This window comes from Cinclus cinclus, chromosome 9, assembly GCF_963662255.1.
Source record: "Cinclus cinclus chromosome 9, bCinCin1.1, whole genome shotgun sequence".
Taxonomy (NCBI): domain Eukaryota; kingdom Metazoa; phylum Chordata; class Aves; order Passeriformes; family Cinclidae; genus Cinclus; species Cinclus cinclus.
Window position 1 is genome coordinate 6,917,419 of NC_085054.1, and position 18,230 is coordinate 6,935,648.

At 39.7% G+C, this 18,230-nt stretch overlaps 1 protein-coding gene across 2 annotated transcripts in view; it reads right to left on the bottom strand.

Moving 5' to 3' along the window:
- AGPS (alkylglycerone phosphate synthase) overlaps positions 1 to 18,230 on the bottom strand; it is a 74,942-nt gene that overhangs the window by 50,588 nt on the left and 6,124 nt on the right. The window lies entirely within an intron of this gene.

Consider the following 18,230-nt stretch of genomic DNA (forward strand, 5'->3'; position numbering starts at 1 on the left):
ACATTTTAAAGTAGAACAGATGGGAAGAGCATTTTTTCCATCAGGGAATGAAAAAAAGCTTAACAAACTGAGTCCTTTACTAAAGACTGAGGAAGATAGGTTATCAGTCTTCAAGTATGTAAAAGACTGCTGTGGAATGAAAGGAAGCAATCAATCTGCTGTTCATGTCCCAGCTAGGCTGGTGAGAAGTAATGAGCTCAAACTGCAAGATATAACTTCAGTATTAGCATTAGACTACTTTGTAATGGCAGTGAAAATGAAAAACTGTTGTAGTCTGCCTAAGCAGAGAACAAAGTGACCTTCATTAGACAATGTTAAGAACAGACAACATACATCTATCAGACATATCATTATAAGCAGTTCTGCTCAGGGCAAGGTGATGGGCTAGATGACCTGCTCAGATTAATTCCAACTTTTCCTCTGTGACATGAAGTATCTCACACTGTTGAAGCCTACTCAGTTGTCACACGGGACCTACTTTTCATGATTGGCTTTTGCCACTGACTGGCATCAAACAGATTTTTGGAAGTCCCGAAGTGGATTGCTGGGATCTATGTGATGACTGGCTCTTTCATAATGACATTTTGTCTATCAGTGTGGATTTATTTGTTCATTTCTTCCTCAGATGTTTGTCACATATGTGAAATAAAATCCCAAGAAAATTGCTAAAACTCTTGCCCTCTTTCAAACCTCTTTTAGGGACCTATTTCTCCCATGACACTTCAGCGTGGTACCTTTCCATTAGCTAAGCAATGTGCAGAAGTTCTCTGGGGAGCAGTACTGCACAAGCAGTGAGACTTGGGCTCAGTTCCTTACCTCACATGCAATATTGTTGCTTCTTTGAGTCAAAGCTCCCCACATATAAACTCAGGATAACAGTATGTCCCTAGAGAGACTGGTCTGAGGATAAAAACACTATGGACTGTGTGACAATAAAGGACCAACCCCAGTAATGCCTACTGATGCAAAGCAGTTCATAAAAGCCACCCAGGTGTTATTACTGTTTGTTTTGCTTTTATTCTCGCCGTTGTTCATTGATTTTATGCCCTTTGTGTACTTTGTCTAGAAAATAGTCTGCAATTTTCCTGGGGCAGTGGTTGCACTAGTTGCAATGGGATCTCAGTCTTAAGTTAGGTTTCTGGTATTAGTGCAACATAAACAGCTGTTGTGGCAGTTCAATAGTTTGGTTATGGAGTTAAATTTCCCTCCTGTGAATAATTTGTATACAAGTTTCTGGATTAACTCATGCATATCCACATTTAGTTGTCTGCTGCTGTGGAGGCAGTCTGTAGGGAACAAACACAAGTCTTGACTGAATTTCCATTCACATTGTTTACTGAAGTTCTGGATATAGCTGGAGGAACTTTCAGTCACAGTTACCTAAAACTTTCCACATTGCTGAAAGCTGCCAAAGAGATACTATATCCTTCAGATTTTCCTAGAATGTCTCCTGGTATCACAGTCACTTGCATTGTAAGGAAAAATAATGAGCCCATTGGTCATTTATTTGATCCTAATTGTAGAGCTTCACAGTAAAAAATTAACCTCAACTAGAATCTGATAAGTAATGTTTGTCACCACCTTACAACTTATTTCTCAAAAAAGTTCCAAATTACTTTTTAAGTATGTGTGTGAATGGAGATTTCACTGGGGATGCTAGAGACATGGTGGTATGATTTGGAAACTACTGAGAGCCTTGTCTTTTGCAAAGCAGATGGATAGCTAAGTCACACCTCATTTTTGTGAAAAAGGGGGTTTTTTTTCTTACAATAAGAATGCTTAGCTCCTACCAGTGCTCTGCATGCAGTCCCTGCTCCCCCTTGGAAAGATGGCAATCATCATAAAAAGCAGCAGTAACATAATGTGCTGTCAGATTGTGAGGTTACTGTTTCTCATTTGCCAGAAGTGAACCACCAGCATGTTTTCCAAATCTATATCTAATTTAGCCATATAATTCATTCTGATAAGCATTAGTGCTGAGAAGAAAACTTAGGAAACATGATTTTGAAAGTAGTATGTTGTGAGACTGAAGAGAACTTATATCAGTAAAAATACCAGCAGATCTACAATGCAGGAGTTGGAAGTATTCTAACTGTTGTTGAGCCACAGCAGCAGCCTTTGCCATTCCATGAGCTGCCCTTCCCACAAAACCAAGTGCATCTGTAACTATAAGTGAGATGCCAACTTGGTGTGACATCTCATGTCATTAAAGGCATGCATTTCCAGAATTTGGCATATTGGCATTTTTAAGAAACACAGTTTTAAGGCCAGTTTACAGTGTAATACAAAATAAAGTTGCCAGAGTACTTTAAACTTTCAGAGAGGTCTTCATAACAAGGTGCCTCAGAGTTCCATTACGCAGTGGTCCCATGGGAGACCATGGAGGGAACATGGTCTCAGGACAAACACTACACTCCTAGGCAACCTGCACACAGATTGCGCAAAGACTCTTCAGATAAATCTTCTTGCCTTGAATGGAGTCCTGCAACAGGCTGTAGAGAATCATGAGAGCCCCTGAGATGTAGGTATCAGATGCAGAAAATCAACTGATGGGAAGTAGCAACTGTACATATATCTGGGAGAGAAGGTAAAGTACAGTGTTCAACCTAAACTGTAGTAAGAATTTTGAAACACTTCAAAGAAGTTTTATTGAAACATGAGAAAGTTCCCGGTCCTGGTAGGAAGTGCAGTGCTGTAGTATGTGTCTGTGCTATTCCTTTACTGACTAAATAGCAGGAAGAGTGTTGTGGGATTCTTTTTATTTATTTTTAAAGTGATTTAGGTTTGGGCTACAATTCTTAATTCACCTCACTGCTTCTGAAGGCAACAGAATAACATTATCATAATACTAGGCTTTGAGAAAATAGACAAAAAGAAGCCTTTGCTTACCAGAAAAATGAAAAAGTAGAAACTAATTTTTTCAAGACCCTTCACTTCATGGTGCTGCTTGCAAGGTTTAAACAGGAGGAAACACCTACTGAAAAAGGCATGTTCCAGGTGTTCTTGCTTTCTCCAGTTCAACCACTATTAAGATGTGGCTGACACTAAGGTATTAGAACACCTTTTTGTTCCGTACCCCTGTACAAAAAGACACCACCTACAGAAGAGGTGGGGTTTTGGCTGCCCTATGTTTAGGATGGGTGTGAGACATCCACAGCTGAATCATGGACTCAGAAGAAGCTGTTGAGGCAATAAAAGGGGGGGGGGGGGGGGAGGGTAAAAAAGCATAAGTCCTTGAGATAACCTCTGGATTAGTCTTTTTTTTTTTTCAAAGGGAAAAAAAAACAACCAAGCCTACACACATTTGTAAACATGTCATTCAACACCAAGTAATTCATGCTCTGGGAGGAGTTTTGTTGATGTGGAATGGGCCAAGAAATTTTCCTGAAGTAGCCAATTTCTCTAATACCTACTTAGGCATTGTGACACTTTTATTATGTCAGCAGAGTCCCTGGGAAAAAGCACTGCCTTCATTAATCCATCCATCCATCCATCCATCCATCCATCCATCCATCCATCCATCCATCCATCCATCCATCCATCCACTACCAGCTTACAGCACTATGAGCTCAGCTTGTTGGCCTCAGTGCCACAGAAAAAGAAAGGCCCAGGTCTCAGAGCTTAGAGCTACAGAGAAGCCTGAAGGACCTCAAGCCATTGGCAAGGATCAGCCTGGATCTGAAAAGTTACACAAGGATAGGAGTGATAATATGGGAAAAATTATTAGAAAGAGCATGGCCATTAATGAAACCTCTAATTTAGGGATCTCCAACCAGAAGCTGACCTTTTTTGTATAGAAAAGGTTAGTGGGCAGTGTCTTCTCTCTTTACACATACAAAAAATGCAGATGTTTTTGTACATGGTGGTCAACTGTCTCCTGATAAAGAGAGAAAATGTAAAAGGAGCTCAACTATTTCAGCTTTCAGTCAACAAGATGAACTGAAAGCTTAGAAATGCTAGAACTTAAAAGTAAGTCTGTATCTGAACAAGGAATGATCACTGAGAATCAAATACTAAGTCCTTGTCCATGGTATATTTAAAAACACATAACTCCTCAGTGAAACTTCTGTGAGTTCACTAAGCCTTCTACTGGTGCTCCAAAGCAGAGTTATTAGTGATATATTTTTACTTTAGTTAACTCCAGACCTGAATTTTCTGTATACCTATTTTGCTTGTCTCAATAATTCTTATATCATATTACTTGATAATTATCTTCCACACAATAGTAAAATTGTCCTCACAATACCTGCAAAGGTAGCTACTAATGGAAAGTCAAGATTATATAATGAATAAGAGGAAATTTTATTAAACATCTGAATTTCCAGGTGCTTTGTGAAAATGGAAGGCAGTGTACAATCACTCTGAGCCATCTGTATTTGTTCTGATACATGCAGGCACTCATATCCTTTTTATATATCAGATGCATAGTTATTTAACACACAGCTAAGAGTGGAAACTGTGACTCTCATTTAAGGTCTGATGGGGAAATGGGTTAGGCTGAGTCCTGATGTTCTGCAGATTTGCAGTTTATGCACTAAACTACTTTAAGATATGCTTACCCAAATAGCCACTTTCTCCCATCCCCTGAACTTGTCTCTTTTTTCAGCCCTGAGTGATACTCAGTTCCTCCTTAGTCTGTTCCCTCAAAGTTTCCAGCAATTCCTTCTAATTTGGCTCAGATTCCCTCTGGACTGCCAAATAAAGAGGTGCTCTCCCTGGATGCACTGAAGTAATGTAGGGGACTAATACAATTCATTTTGAGAGACATGCCTCAGAATGAAGAATTTAGGAATACATGCAAAGACATGCAAAGATAATGAGAACAGATTAGATGAGAGTCAGGCAGAGTGTGGACAAACACACATGGTGGCTTTAGGCATTTAGTGGTCCCTTCATATGCTGTGCCATGAGGGGATTGACCACCCTGAGCAATTACATGGCAAGATAATGGAGGCAAAATGAATATTTAGAAATGGCATTTTTTTAAGCTTGCCACAGAAAGCTTCAGCAGGATACTGCCAATGCCATGAACATACCATATTCTGTTTTCTTGTACCATGTTTCTTTTGTACCTCTCCCATTGCTCAAGAAATGGAGAAATGGGAAAGAGGAATTGCAGTCAGAAAAAGAGGAACCCGAGTCACAAAGCTGTGAACAAGGAACTTAAACACAAGCTAGTCAGCACCATCCACCACGTGGTGTTGCACCAGTGGCCAACCACAGCAGAAAACTAGTGATTTAATGGTTTACAGGCAGTTAAATTATCATTATGACAGTATTAGACCATTTGCATTTTGTTTGGGGCAGAGGCACACAGCTTCCATAACTTACTCTGCTTTTCCTTGGAACTGGATCTAAGTTGTTCAATTCTGTCCCTTTTGAGATCGAAAAAACAAAAGGAGACAGACTGAATTCTGAGTAATGAGACCAGGTAGTAAATCAAGGAAGTTTGAAAAAATGTAGCTAATTCTGTCATGTGAAACAAAACAAATGTTGATTCAATTCTAGTTTAGACTGGGGCTGTCAAAGGCAGCTGAACAGAATATTTGAATGAGTAAAAGCAACATTTCTGCTCAGATGCAAATCTGTTCCTGTTTTTAAAATACAGTTTTAACATCAAAATGCTGGCAAAAAAGGGTTAATTTTCAGGATTTTTCAAAGTACAGCACCGTATATTAAGAGAAATGAGCAGCAATTTATCTGAATATGCAAGGCCATAAACTGGAGCAGTTCAGCAGCTGCTCCACAGGCAGCTAAACAGTCTTTGTGATGAGAGAGACACCCTCCTGGAGAAGAGTAAAGTGGACACTCATGGGTAGGAACCACTAAAAAGCATCATTACCTATAAGTAAGCAAGCACTGCTGAAGACAGAACAGTGATAGTCACTAGCAGGCAGCCTGGCTGTCTGTCTCCTTTTCCTTTTTGGAAATACTGGTTATTTGTTGATTTTAACTTTTTAAAATGTCATTTCCTTCCTGATGATGGTGATGTGATTTGAATTTATCTGCATATTTGATTTTCGCCTTGTAGAAGTTTAATTAAGTATATACAATTAATGACAGGAGTAAGCTTATTCTGTGGAATTTGCAGCAGCAGGACACCTTAAATGCTCCTGCTGCTGTTGCCTTGCCAGACCTAAGGACTCCAGTCTCAGGCACTGTCAAGCCAATGCTGTTCTCCAGTTCTTTGTTTCAACAGAGAAATGTGGCACATACAAGGGACAACAAAGGCAGCTCCTTTTTTGAAGAACACAAAATAGATTAAGCTGGTCTCAGCTGAAAAGGATGCCATCAATTTAGACAGCAGCCTGCTCTTTCAGCTGAGAACATGGGAAATGGAGCAGCACAAATGGGTGAACTGCTTGATTCTCCAAAATATTTGTGAGATAATTAATCTCTGCTGCTTGCTTACTGCTCCATTACATGCAGTGATGTTGCTGGAGAAGGTAGGCATTTTTAAATGAGAGAAAAGCAGAATTTATTTTCTCTTTAACACAACATTCTTTGTGTGTTGAGAACTGAAAAAACAAGCTGTTCTTGTGTTCATGGCTCCTCAGTGCTGCAGTACTGAAAGTTTAGGGGCAAAGGAACAGTTGTAAAACAGAAAGGGGCAAAGAAAACAATGCCAGACATTGAGGGAGAAAGTACTACTGTAAATATACCTAATGACTAGGCATAAAAAGAAGTACTAAGTGATTCCTCATGCCCTTGTGAGCTGAAAGCAGCTTGGTGAGAAACCTCAGGGCAATCATTCCCAAGCTTGCTGGAACATCCAGACTCTGGAATAATACTGTTGGCTCCCCTACCACAGCACTCCCTCCTGGCCTATGGATGCACTAGTTTTAAGAGGGCAGTTAAGAAAAATAGTACAACCTTGTGACTGAAGGAAGAATAAAACCATGATAACAAATTCAGCAGAGGGAGAGTTAGAAAATTGAGGCATTTATCAGGACAATTATCTTGTTGTGACAATGGTAGCACTTGCTTGGGCATCTTGGTACAAAGCAACTTGGGCCAATAGCATTAAAATTGCCTTAGTCCAATTAAAATAGCAAGTTTCAGCTGGAATGGGGACCATGACTCCTGGTACATAGGAAAGCAAGGCAGAGCTAAAATGACTGTTCTCGAGCCCCTAATTTGAGGGTTTTTTTCTCTGTTTGAATTTTTCCTTAGATGGAAATAATTTTTGTCTTATGTCTCCAGTAAGATGTTTAAATTCCTCATTTCATGCTCAGTACATCATTCAAATTCTCCAACTCTCAGAGCAGAATGCACGGCTTTTGGATCTTCAGTGGTTTTTACAGAAAGCTTTTTAGCAATTATTTTGTAGACTGAATTGTGTATTTATATATCAGCAAAGCATCTTCTAAACATTTTTGTTATAGTATCTAAATACATTTTACTGCAGCTTCTAAGCACTTTCTAAAGCCATTAAAAATTAAAACAGAAAAATTACTTGCATCAGATTTATTTTCCGGGTGATACTGTGTATCCCAGCATTGCCAAGAGTTCCTGCCTTCCATAGTTCTTACTTGAGTTGCATGGCATTGTTGGCCATGTTAAAACAGGCAGACTTGATCCTTGTGCCTTGTCAATCTTACTTGACATTTGAGTCATTTATGTTTTGACTGGGTTTAAAAGAAAATATTTCCAAGTTTGGTGGTTTTTTTCCCCTGTCAACCCTTGATTTCTCATTCCATCTTACCTTGTACGTTGCTTCCAGGACTCTTCAAAATGTACCAAGTGTTGGAACAAGACTCCAGAGCCAGCTGCACAAGCATCCTCAGACTTCTGGAGAGCTGACCTGTAATGAGCTGATTTGAATGAGTGCCTCTGTGGCAAGTTTTGTCTTCAGCCCTGCAAATCCCTGCAGGAGGTCCCAGCACAGGGCCAACAGTGAGTCCTGGAGTCCCCAGCTACCTCAGACATCCCCATCTCAGATCCTGAAACACAGAAGCTGAAGCTGGATCCTGAGACCTGGTGACATTTTTTCATTTGACCTACCACACCTGGGGACAGCAATTATCTTATGTAGGCAGCATCTCTGTGTGAAGGCCATTTGAAATTCCATGATACTGAGTTCTCATCTAAGGAGATCTGGAAAGGTGAGCTGGTGGATTAACAATTTTCTGATAATCAAGCCTAAATGTGTCATTGGCAAAGGACTGGCATGTGCTGCTTGTGACCTGTGCTTCCAAATGCACCAAAGCCCAGCCTTCCTTTTACCCAGCAGATGGCCAACTGCTCTTGCTAACAGAAAATAAACCTAAGCAGAGGCTTCCTCACTAATGTTTATAGCCCTGCAGATGGACACTTTAAAGGAAAGGCAGCTTTGTTAAAACATAAAACAAAAGCCTATGAAACTTAAAATTCAAGACTTGTTATTTTGGGCTCGGTGGTAGAGCTCCTTTTTTTTTAGACAAGTATGCTTGAGCTATAAAGTACATGCAAGGCCTCTGGGAAATGTGTGCTCTAGGGACGTGGGGTAGTTTACTTCTACCAGGAGAGCCAAAGACTGCAATAACACACATGGTGGGCATCGTACCCCTGGAAAAGCATAGAAATATTAAGCTGAATTACAGGATAAAGTATAAAGAAATGCTTTGAAATTTTGTTCAATGCAGCTGTATCTGCCTTTCCCTGATGCTATTCTTTCTCTGAGTGTTCTTTGATCTCTCAAGAACACAGCTGATTTAGCTGGACCCAGATGCACACAAGTGGTTGCAATTTTGCCTATTGCTTGTGACTTTAGGTGGTCAGAGGGCACTTTTTGATAGGAATGGGAAAGTCTAAACTTGAGCTGGTATTTTCTCCAAAGTTCACATTTAGGATTCACCCAGCAGCTCAGACATGGTACTGCAGCATGTAATAACTCATCCAGAGGGGATAGGTTCAATTCACATAGTTAGAATTATCCCTCATATTTTGTCTCCCACCGTCAACTTCTGCTGGTAGGTAGTTACAAAAATGGGCCAGCTGATGGACATGCATCTTCTAGCATCAGTGAAGGTCTCACAGTGACAAAATGAACCAGATAATGGAAAGCAACCTGGAAATGGAAACCACAAATGTTCATCCATTGCTAGGACATTATGCAGTCTAACACAGTATGGCAACTGTTGGCAGACACTCAAAAGCTGGAGCGTGGGGTGCTTGAGAGGCTTGGACTGACCAGTCACAGGCTGTGGCAGCCAACATCCTCAGGAACTGAGGACACAAAAGACATCAGTTCTTCTCCCAGACCTGCTCTGTTTGCAGTGGTTTTCCTTCTTCTGCTTTTCCCGTAACTATTGCAGCCAGTGCTATTCAGTCACCAGGGAGGTAAATGCACACCCCATCAAAGGTTACAGTAGAACAGAGATTACAGAAAACAGTTTCCTGCTTAATTTTATGTAACTTCTAGGAGTACTGGAATTACTGTATTATCATTCCTCATATGTATCCAATTAGCTTTTTCTATCTGAAAATCTCTTGGATACTAACACAGCAAAGGATATAAAGTAAGGAAGTATGACTCTCCACTAGAAAACTTAAGAAAACTGGCAGGAATCTTATGGGCAGATAAAGTAAATAAAATAGCATTAACAATCTTAGCAAAGCATTCCAGATTTTGAAATGACAAAGCCCTTTTCAATAAGCTTTCTGCGTTACTTAAACACTGTTGTGCAAACAGTTTCAATGTTCTCCTGTTACTGAGCAGGAGGTTATGCAACCAGGCCGCAATACACACATTGCTTTTTCAAGTTCATAAAGCATTAAAGTATTATAAAAGTATCATTACAGAAGCAAAAGCTCTTTCAAGTCATTATAACTGCTCATGTCACAAGAAAGGGAGGTTCTTTAAACTCTGTGTCATTGTATATTATGTATGTAGGGCATAAATAAATGACCTTGGGAGACAGAAGCCCTGCCTGCCTCAGACAATAATGGGTGCCACAAGTGTTTGCCTTTCAGAGGTGGAAAATAATGCTGTAAGTTCACGTACACAAGTATGTACATAGGGGCAAAGAAATGCCAAACAGGTGGAAAGAAAAATCTGTGGCATGGAAACCACTAACTCAGGCAAATGGCTGAGTGGGTAAGGCTGAGGGTGCTTCTGTCCCCTGCTGATGTTCTCTTCCATTTTAGCTTGGCATCTATTACCTGGATAGGCTGTTACAATTTTCTGCCCTGCCCCAGGTGTCTCTAAGCTTAGCATTTGATTTTGCATCCTTTTCCCTGTCTTGATCCCTATGCTTGTTTCAGAGAACAACCACTGCTTGGAGTAAATCTTTGGGGTTTTATAGAGCCATTTTCAAAACTTTCAGAGTGCTCCTACACATTTGCAATCATAAATAACAAAATAATAATAAATAACAGAAGAAAGAAGCTAAAATTAATTTTAAAAATAAAAAACCAGAGCTAAATACTGTTATATACAGTGGAAGCAACTGGAAGTATAAACATACAAAAAGGCTTCTTTGATTAGCATGTTATGAAGGAATGATCATTTTTAGGGAAAGAGCATGCAGTACTTGTTTCATCCACCAAAATGTCATTGGCTTTGTGTTTTGAACCCAGTTCTGAATAAACACTGTGGGGCAGAAATGTTATATTCTTTCTTCATTTTTGTAAGTCCATGTCACTTTAGGTCCTCTTGAACCAAGTGCCCAGTCCTCTGGTGAGCACTGGAACAGACTCGGTGATGATCTAGTTATGTTCAGACCACGGTTGCTCCAAAGGGACAGATTCTAGCTAAAAATATAAGTATTCACTGTTTTCTATCATACCCCTGTTTAGCAGAAGAGAAGCATTTAGCACAGAACTGCTCTGGGAACTCCACACCAGCTCAGAGGTTGCCTTGCAACAGAGCCAGACCTTGGAGTCTGTATTGGACCTTATTGCTGGAAAAGGGAGAGTGGCTTGGTTGTAGCACAATTTTCTCTGTAGCCCTTTTTCTTTATTTTTTTTTTTTTTTAAACTGGGTTACCCACAAATCACTAATGAAAAGGAATAGATCCTTAGAACAGATGGATTTAGAGTTATCAGTCGAACTTGTTATTTTAATGACTATTTTACATTTTACAAGAAAGAGAAGGAAATTACAGTAAACATCTTTTGATAACCTTCCAGATTCCACTCATACAGCTAACTCCTATTTTCTGAAAAGCTCTATGTATATTGAGCATTTTGATATTATCTAGAACTTCAGGACACAAGATGGCAGTGTACATACTAGTGATTCAGGCTTGGAAATGCTCCTGCTACTCAAACTAAGCATGTACCATTTTATTTAAGCCTACATTAATCTGATAATGTAATTGTGATATTAGAAATAAACCTAGAAGTACTTGTCAACAGCAGAAACAAATGCAATTTGCCAATAAATGAGTATTGCATGAGCGAGTGTTAGGTAAAGCTTGATTCAAGATTTTATTGTACACAACAACACTCTGGAGACATTAAAAGCCTCTTATGAAACTCCTCAATTGCAATAACAAGAGGGTATCCCTTTATGAAGGAATGGAAGCTGGCTCAGTCGTAAGAGCTTCTGAGCAAAATTGGCTGCTGGGGAAAAGCACATAAGAGAGCTGGCAGCCTGAAATATGTGGAGAGCTCAGGGCTCTCAGAGGAGCAGTGCAGACCACTGAAGTGGAACAGGCTGAACAGTATCTAAAATTGAACAGGTGCCTTTCTGTGAAAAAACTAACAAAGCGAACAACTGTTTGGCATGACAACTGAGAGGAAAAAAATTTCCACTGAGAGACATCAAATTAGGGGATAGGTCTCTGGCTGAGGAGAAAATTGCTTAAAGAGCTACAAGGAGTTGGACCTTTCCGTGCATAACTTCAGATGAAGTTCATTCAGAGCGTATCTGGGCACCACTACCCAGAAACCTCTTTAGTTGGGTTGAGTTGAATACTGGAATTAGTAGCTGTAGCTAAAAGTTGTTTATGCTACCTTTCCTATCATTTGGTTATGCAAACATTGCCTTGCTACATAGTAAAAAGAGCCCTTAGAAAAATAGTAATATTTCAGAGTATAAAACAATCCTCAAAGTCATTATACCTGTGGGATGTCTAATGCTGACAAAATTCTAGGCAGTCCTCCTTTCTCCTGGGGAAGGTTCAGCTGACTTTGCCTCTCTGTACCTAAACTTGTAGTCCTAATGGGCAAGTCAGATGGACCCAGGAGATCCAAACTCAACACCAAAGTTCATTATTTCTGGATACAGCTCTTAACTTGACATAGTTATTAGGAATTAGATAATGAAAAATATCTATTTCTCTCAGATAGGTGTGTTAGAACTATTTTCTGGTTTTGTCTCCAGAATGGGAATATTTGTTTGGGAAATCCTCCCAATGTAAGTGGAGATGGGTATACTGAGCTTGACCAGTATTTTTGAAAGAAGGTGGAATTTGGGGAATCCTGGTCCCTGAGTCTACTTTTCTTGTGGTCATTATCTATGTGTAAAAGTATCACCATGTTCCAAACCCCTCAATCACAGCAGCTCCAATGAAAAGTTGTCAAGATTTTTCATGGTGGTCCACTCCTTTTTGTTACAATTGGCCAATTGCTGCTTGTAATGGCCTTATGTTCCCACACATAAATCACTGGGTTAATACCAGGACTTCTTTTCCCTCTCTCTTTCTCTGTTTGCATAAGATTGAATTTGGCATTGATTCAAATCAAATATTTCAAATGCCTGATATTTTAACTACGGCTGGGTGTGGGTTCATGACTAAAATAAAGTGTATTACCTAGCAGTTTCAGTCATTTGGTCCATTCGTCACAGTAGATTACAGAACATGTGACATGTGCAGAATTATGCATCCACTTTTCAACCGTCTAAAATGGAGGATAAATTGAACATGTCATGGTTCTAGGAGAGTAATTTATATTGAGTACAAGCTGGGAATGGACTAGAGCCAAAACCTCAGATCTAAATTACTTGAGTTCCAGGGAAATTTTAATCCAAATAAAAACTTCAGAGCTGTTCATTATATAATTAAGTGAACCAACAAGAGACCATATCTCAGCCCTCACTCCTAAGCTAAAGAATTTACACCAAAATTGAAGCTTTGTGGCTAAGTCCACAGATGCTTAATACTGACTGTGATCACTGTATGGAGTTACTGCTAACTGTCTGTTGTAACCACCCCATGTCTCTTTTGGCTTTGCATACATCCCTGTTCTTTATAAAGGAACTTTTCCAGACCGATAATAGTTCCTGAGAGTGTGTTATAAGGATTCACAAACTCATATTTTTTCATGCATGGACCATTGAAGTTGGTCTCATTGTCTTCTTTTCATTGCAGGTGCCACCAATAATGTCTCAGGACTGAGAGGAAAAAGGAAAACTTTTTTTTTTCCTTGCTGCTTCTGAATGATCTTCCCTACAGTCTGTCTCATCTTCTTTTGTCTCTAGTCAAAACCCAACTATTCTTATCATGGTAGCAGTCAGCCCATGTATACGTTCAGTGAAATTCCATCTTTAGGTAAAACAGTTCTTACTTTTCTATTCAGAATAATTCCTAATCCAACTTTCTTCTACCAGGTATAACCAGTTTCCACCAAATTGAACACAATCTACCTTTTTCCTGTGATAAAATGTAGCTGTGATAGATCACCCCAAGATTAAGTTCTCTGTCCCCAGTATTTTACAAAAGCACCTCTTTGACCTGACCCAACACAAATCAAAACTAATGTCTTTCCCATAGTCCAAAACAACTTCTTCTCCCCAAAATAAACTCCTGACATTAAAATGTAATGACCTCCTCAGATTCAGGAAGTCATAGTGCAGCAGAGTGACTGTAGTCCTAAAGACACTTTAACCTTTCCATTTACTGCAAGCATCATCCTTCTGCCTGTCGTCAACCCATAAGGTAAAAGGTGAGGTCTGGACTAAGAGGAATGGAGCAGGAAATGTTGGCAGGCTGGAGATTGTTACCTTCTGGTCCAGCACAGGATCCAGCTGAGGCTTGAGAGCTTGAGAGCTGCTCAGAGCAGGCATTTACTGGGGAAAAGGATATTGGGGGTTATCACTACCACTGATACACTCCCCAAGCAAATGATGGTCATCATGAAAGTAAAAGGCATTATATTTAAAGTCAAAAGTAATACTCCTGTGAAACATGCTGGCAAATGGTATCGAGGCCAAGTGCTTAGCAGGATTCAGTAAAAGGTTATACATACATATTCATACATTTGTGCAGGGAATTAGATTGGACCTGATAAAAATTCATAATGGATATAAATGTTCACAGTTCAGGGCATAAATCAGCCACCAGCCTGAGGTCAGAAAATAACTTCTACAGTCAGGCTGTTACATAATTATCAATTATACTTGCAGAGGGGAGAAAGGAAGTTGAAGAATAGGGCAATTTCCTCAGAGACATCTGGGAATTACTATTGGCAGACAACTAATTTAGATTTTATCTGGTATGGAAGTTCTTATTACATCAAATAATGTAATTTAGAATTAAAGCATGTGATTTATTTTGTATTTTTTATTCTTCATATAATCAAGTTCATGCCTAAGGGTAACTGCAGGCCTTTCCATTACAAGCCAGCCGAAGTTAGTGAAATTCACTGTGCTCTGTTTTCTCACCAAATCTCCTTAAAAACAGCTTCACATTTTGAAAGGAAATCAGGCAGAGTCCCAGCAATTTAGTTTATCAAAGGCAGCCAACTAATATAGCCAACTTACTGTCTACATTAGCAGAGAAAAAGATGTGTGAACTGCAGCAAAATCTCATTCTAAAAAGTTCTCATTTCCGTTGTTTGCACAGTAACCTGAGAAGACCTGCAAAGGTCCTGAATATCTCGAATTATAGCATGGGGGCTACCCCAAGCCTACATTCTTTGCTTAGTATTATCAGCTCACCTAAGCAAAACATAGATGCTCAGTGGGCTTGTTTCCATCAAGCAACACACCTTCAGTTCTTGTTGCACTTGAAAACAGTCTGTGAGCTAACATAACACACACTGCGTGCTAAGAAAAGCAGCCTTAGTGACCTTGCAAAAAGAGAGCTTAATGGAAAATCAGATGCTTAATCAATTGATTAAGAAACTGCAAATGAATACAGGAAATCCTTTATGTTTGCTGCATTGGGGTTGTAGCTGCCTTCTGCTATAGTTTTGGAAGCACATGATACACTTATTGCAATTACAACATAAATTATCACCACAATAAATGTGGAAAGCTGAGGAACATATATTAACAAAACACCTCACCAGTTTTCACAAGGAAAAGGAGTAGTACTTGGCATCAGTCTCTCCTAAGCAAAATTTCTGTTCCTAGAGAGTATTACTAGAAATACTGCACAGTGATTGCTCAACATCTGGAAAGTTCTAGGGCCACAGTCAAAAAATATTATGGTCTTATTAAAAAAATTTTACTGTGTAAACTTGAGTGTAAACTCTGTTCAGACAGATTTATAAAAGGAATGGCTGAAGAGAAGGCAGCAGATGCAATGTAGTAGATGTTTTTAAAAGGTTTCAAACAATATTTTGTAAAGATTTAAGTTGAAAAATGAATTCCAGCCGTCTTTGCTGTGCCAGCTGTGAGTTGCCAAGGACAGCCATGCCCTGAGCGCAGGCGCTGCCTGCCCAGCTCAGTGCTGGTGCTGCAGGGCTGGTGCATTGCAGGCTCCTTACCAGCCCTCGTGTAACACAGGGGCTGCAGAAGCAGCCACACTGCTCAGTGGCTTTCTAGGAACAAACAGGGCAACTCCTTTGAGCACAATTAGCTTTTAAAAGTGGCAGCCTTATCAGCCCTGCAGCTGAAACAAAAATGAGGATTACAATCGTTTGTGGTGGGTCGTGTTGGGATCATTTGACACCAGTCTTCTGCCAGTGACATCTGCAGTTCTGTCGTGTCTCCTGCTTCCTTCTGTCCTGCTGCTGCTGCTGTCTGCCTGCCAGCAGCAAGCCATTTCCCTGGGATGCTCTCAGGCTGCTTACAGCCCAGCTGCCTCACTCTGCCAGCTACCAAACTGCAGCTCCAGCTCCCACAACGGCTTCTCCCTCTTAAAAGTGGTTTACCTTATGCTGCAAGTCCCAGTATATACTCAACACAGAGCTGCAAATACATAGGATACATTGAACTGTGAGGGGATGTTTGGGCTGTGAGAGATATGGGGGTGAGGACTGATTTTTATTTAATATTTTCAACGGGATAATGAAGTAAACTTCAGAACACTGCTGTGTTCTGCTTCAGAACCTGCTTCATCAGTATTTGCAGGCTCTTGAGATGTACAATTTACAATTTACAATATTTGGTTGTATCCCCAACACTGTCAAAAAGAGAAAAGATAAATGAGAAAGAATTTTGAAAAAAGCCAGAAAAACAATCACTGGCTGGAGGCCAAGCTTATTTGGACATACATGCATATGTTTAACTTTGTCCAAACCTTTATGGGTGATTAAGGGGAACTCATAGTGGATTACTTCTTCTGGAACAAGCTACTTAGAAACAGAAAGTAGAAAAAAAGGGGTTAGCAGGTCATGGGCCGCCAGAGATACCAACACTGCTTTGTTAGCTGCTGCTACTGAGCAGCCAGAAAATTACTGTGCAGCAGATCCCCAGAGCACATAAAAACGGGAGTTGCATTTACATATCTGAGAATCAAGATTAGGTTTTATTTTCTCAGAGACTCACTCTCAGAGACAAACCTCACACACTTCTAACAGGTATTAAGATAAAAGTGAGGCACATGGTCCCATCCAGTGCTAAGGACTACCCCGATTCTTTGATATTCCTTCCTATGCAAATACAGTCTTCATTACCTTGGGCCAGCACCTGTGCAGCTGCTCCAAGAGCAGCTCCTGCAGAACAGTGTGAATAGAGACAGCAGATTGTTTAGATTCTAAACTTAGTAATGACAAACTGCCTGCTGCATTAGCAGAATATGTGGGGTGTGACAAGAGGCTGGGGGAGTAAACAACATTTTATGTTCGCAAGTCATGTGACAATCAAGAGGAAAATCTAAAAAAACACCAAAAACAAAACAAAAAAAACAAACAACAACAACAACAACAAAAACACCCTGGTAAAGCAGCCAGCTTGTCCCATCCTCTCTGAAAATCAGAACAGCACATAACTTAGGGCCTCCCCTGTTTAGCTAACACTTTTTTTACAGAGATAAGAGTTAGAAGATAATAAAGTATTCCCTAGAAGAGATTATGAAAAACCATAGATTAAGTTCCTCTTAAGAGTTCTATTTGTATAGATTTAGTATACTAAAATACTTTCATAGAACAGATATCCTACCAATGCTTCTATTACCTCTTGCATCAGAAAATGAATGTCAATGAAACCTCTGCGCTAGTCTCACTTTCACACTTTCTGGATATTTTTTTGGGGGTGTGGAAGGGGCAACAAAAATCCATGAACTGCTATAATATGCAGTTCAGAAAAATCTAGGCTCCTGGGAACACTTGAGAATTTAAAGGTAAAGAAAGGCAGGCAGGAGCTGGGTCAGCTCACCTGTAGCATAACTGTATCCCAGCACTTGCAGGATAGTGGGGGTTTCAACAGCAGATCAAACATGGGGTTCTGACTCTAAACCCCATTATGGTTGCTTCTAGAGTCTTTGTAAAATGTTTATTTAGAGTTAGTCTGGCTTCAGCAGTTGAAGTCACAAAACTAAGTTCTTCCCACTATATTCAATGAAATGCAGGCTGCAAACATTTCTATTGACACAATTGAACCTGTACTGTAAATAGTAATAAATACAGAGTCATTAATTCTGGAATAAGTTCTTTTATGTATTTCAATATTTATTTCTAGAACAGTTATTCTATTCTAGATTTATTCCAGAACTGTCTTGGCTCCAGAAAGTCATAGAAGTATGTTCCATCTCAGGCATATTGATATTGTAGTAAGCCCTGGGTAAAACAATCATTAGGATTCTAGTTGGATTGGGTGCACAGATCATATCATTTATTATTTGAAGATGCCAGGACATTAAAACTTTCAATTGTCTTCCCACTAAACTGAATAAGGCAGTTTGTTAATACAATTACCTCTGTATAATTGGAAACTAAATCAGTGATGACTGCGTGAGTTGAATGCTACTATAAATAATTGTATTTTTATGATGCTGTTTTGTTGCACATGGTATCACCAAATAGCTTATTCATTTTCCTGCTGACTGTGATTTGAGTTTGCATATTTCTCTGTGACCGAAGAAGCACATTTTCAACCTTTCTAGTTTTCTGGGATACAGTGTGCATTGCTTTTAATT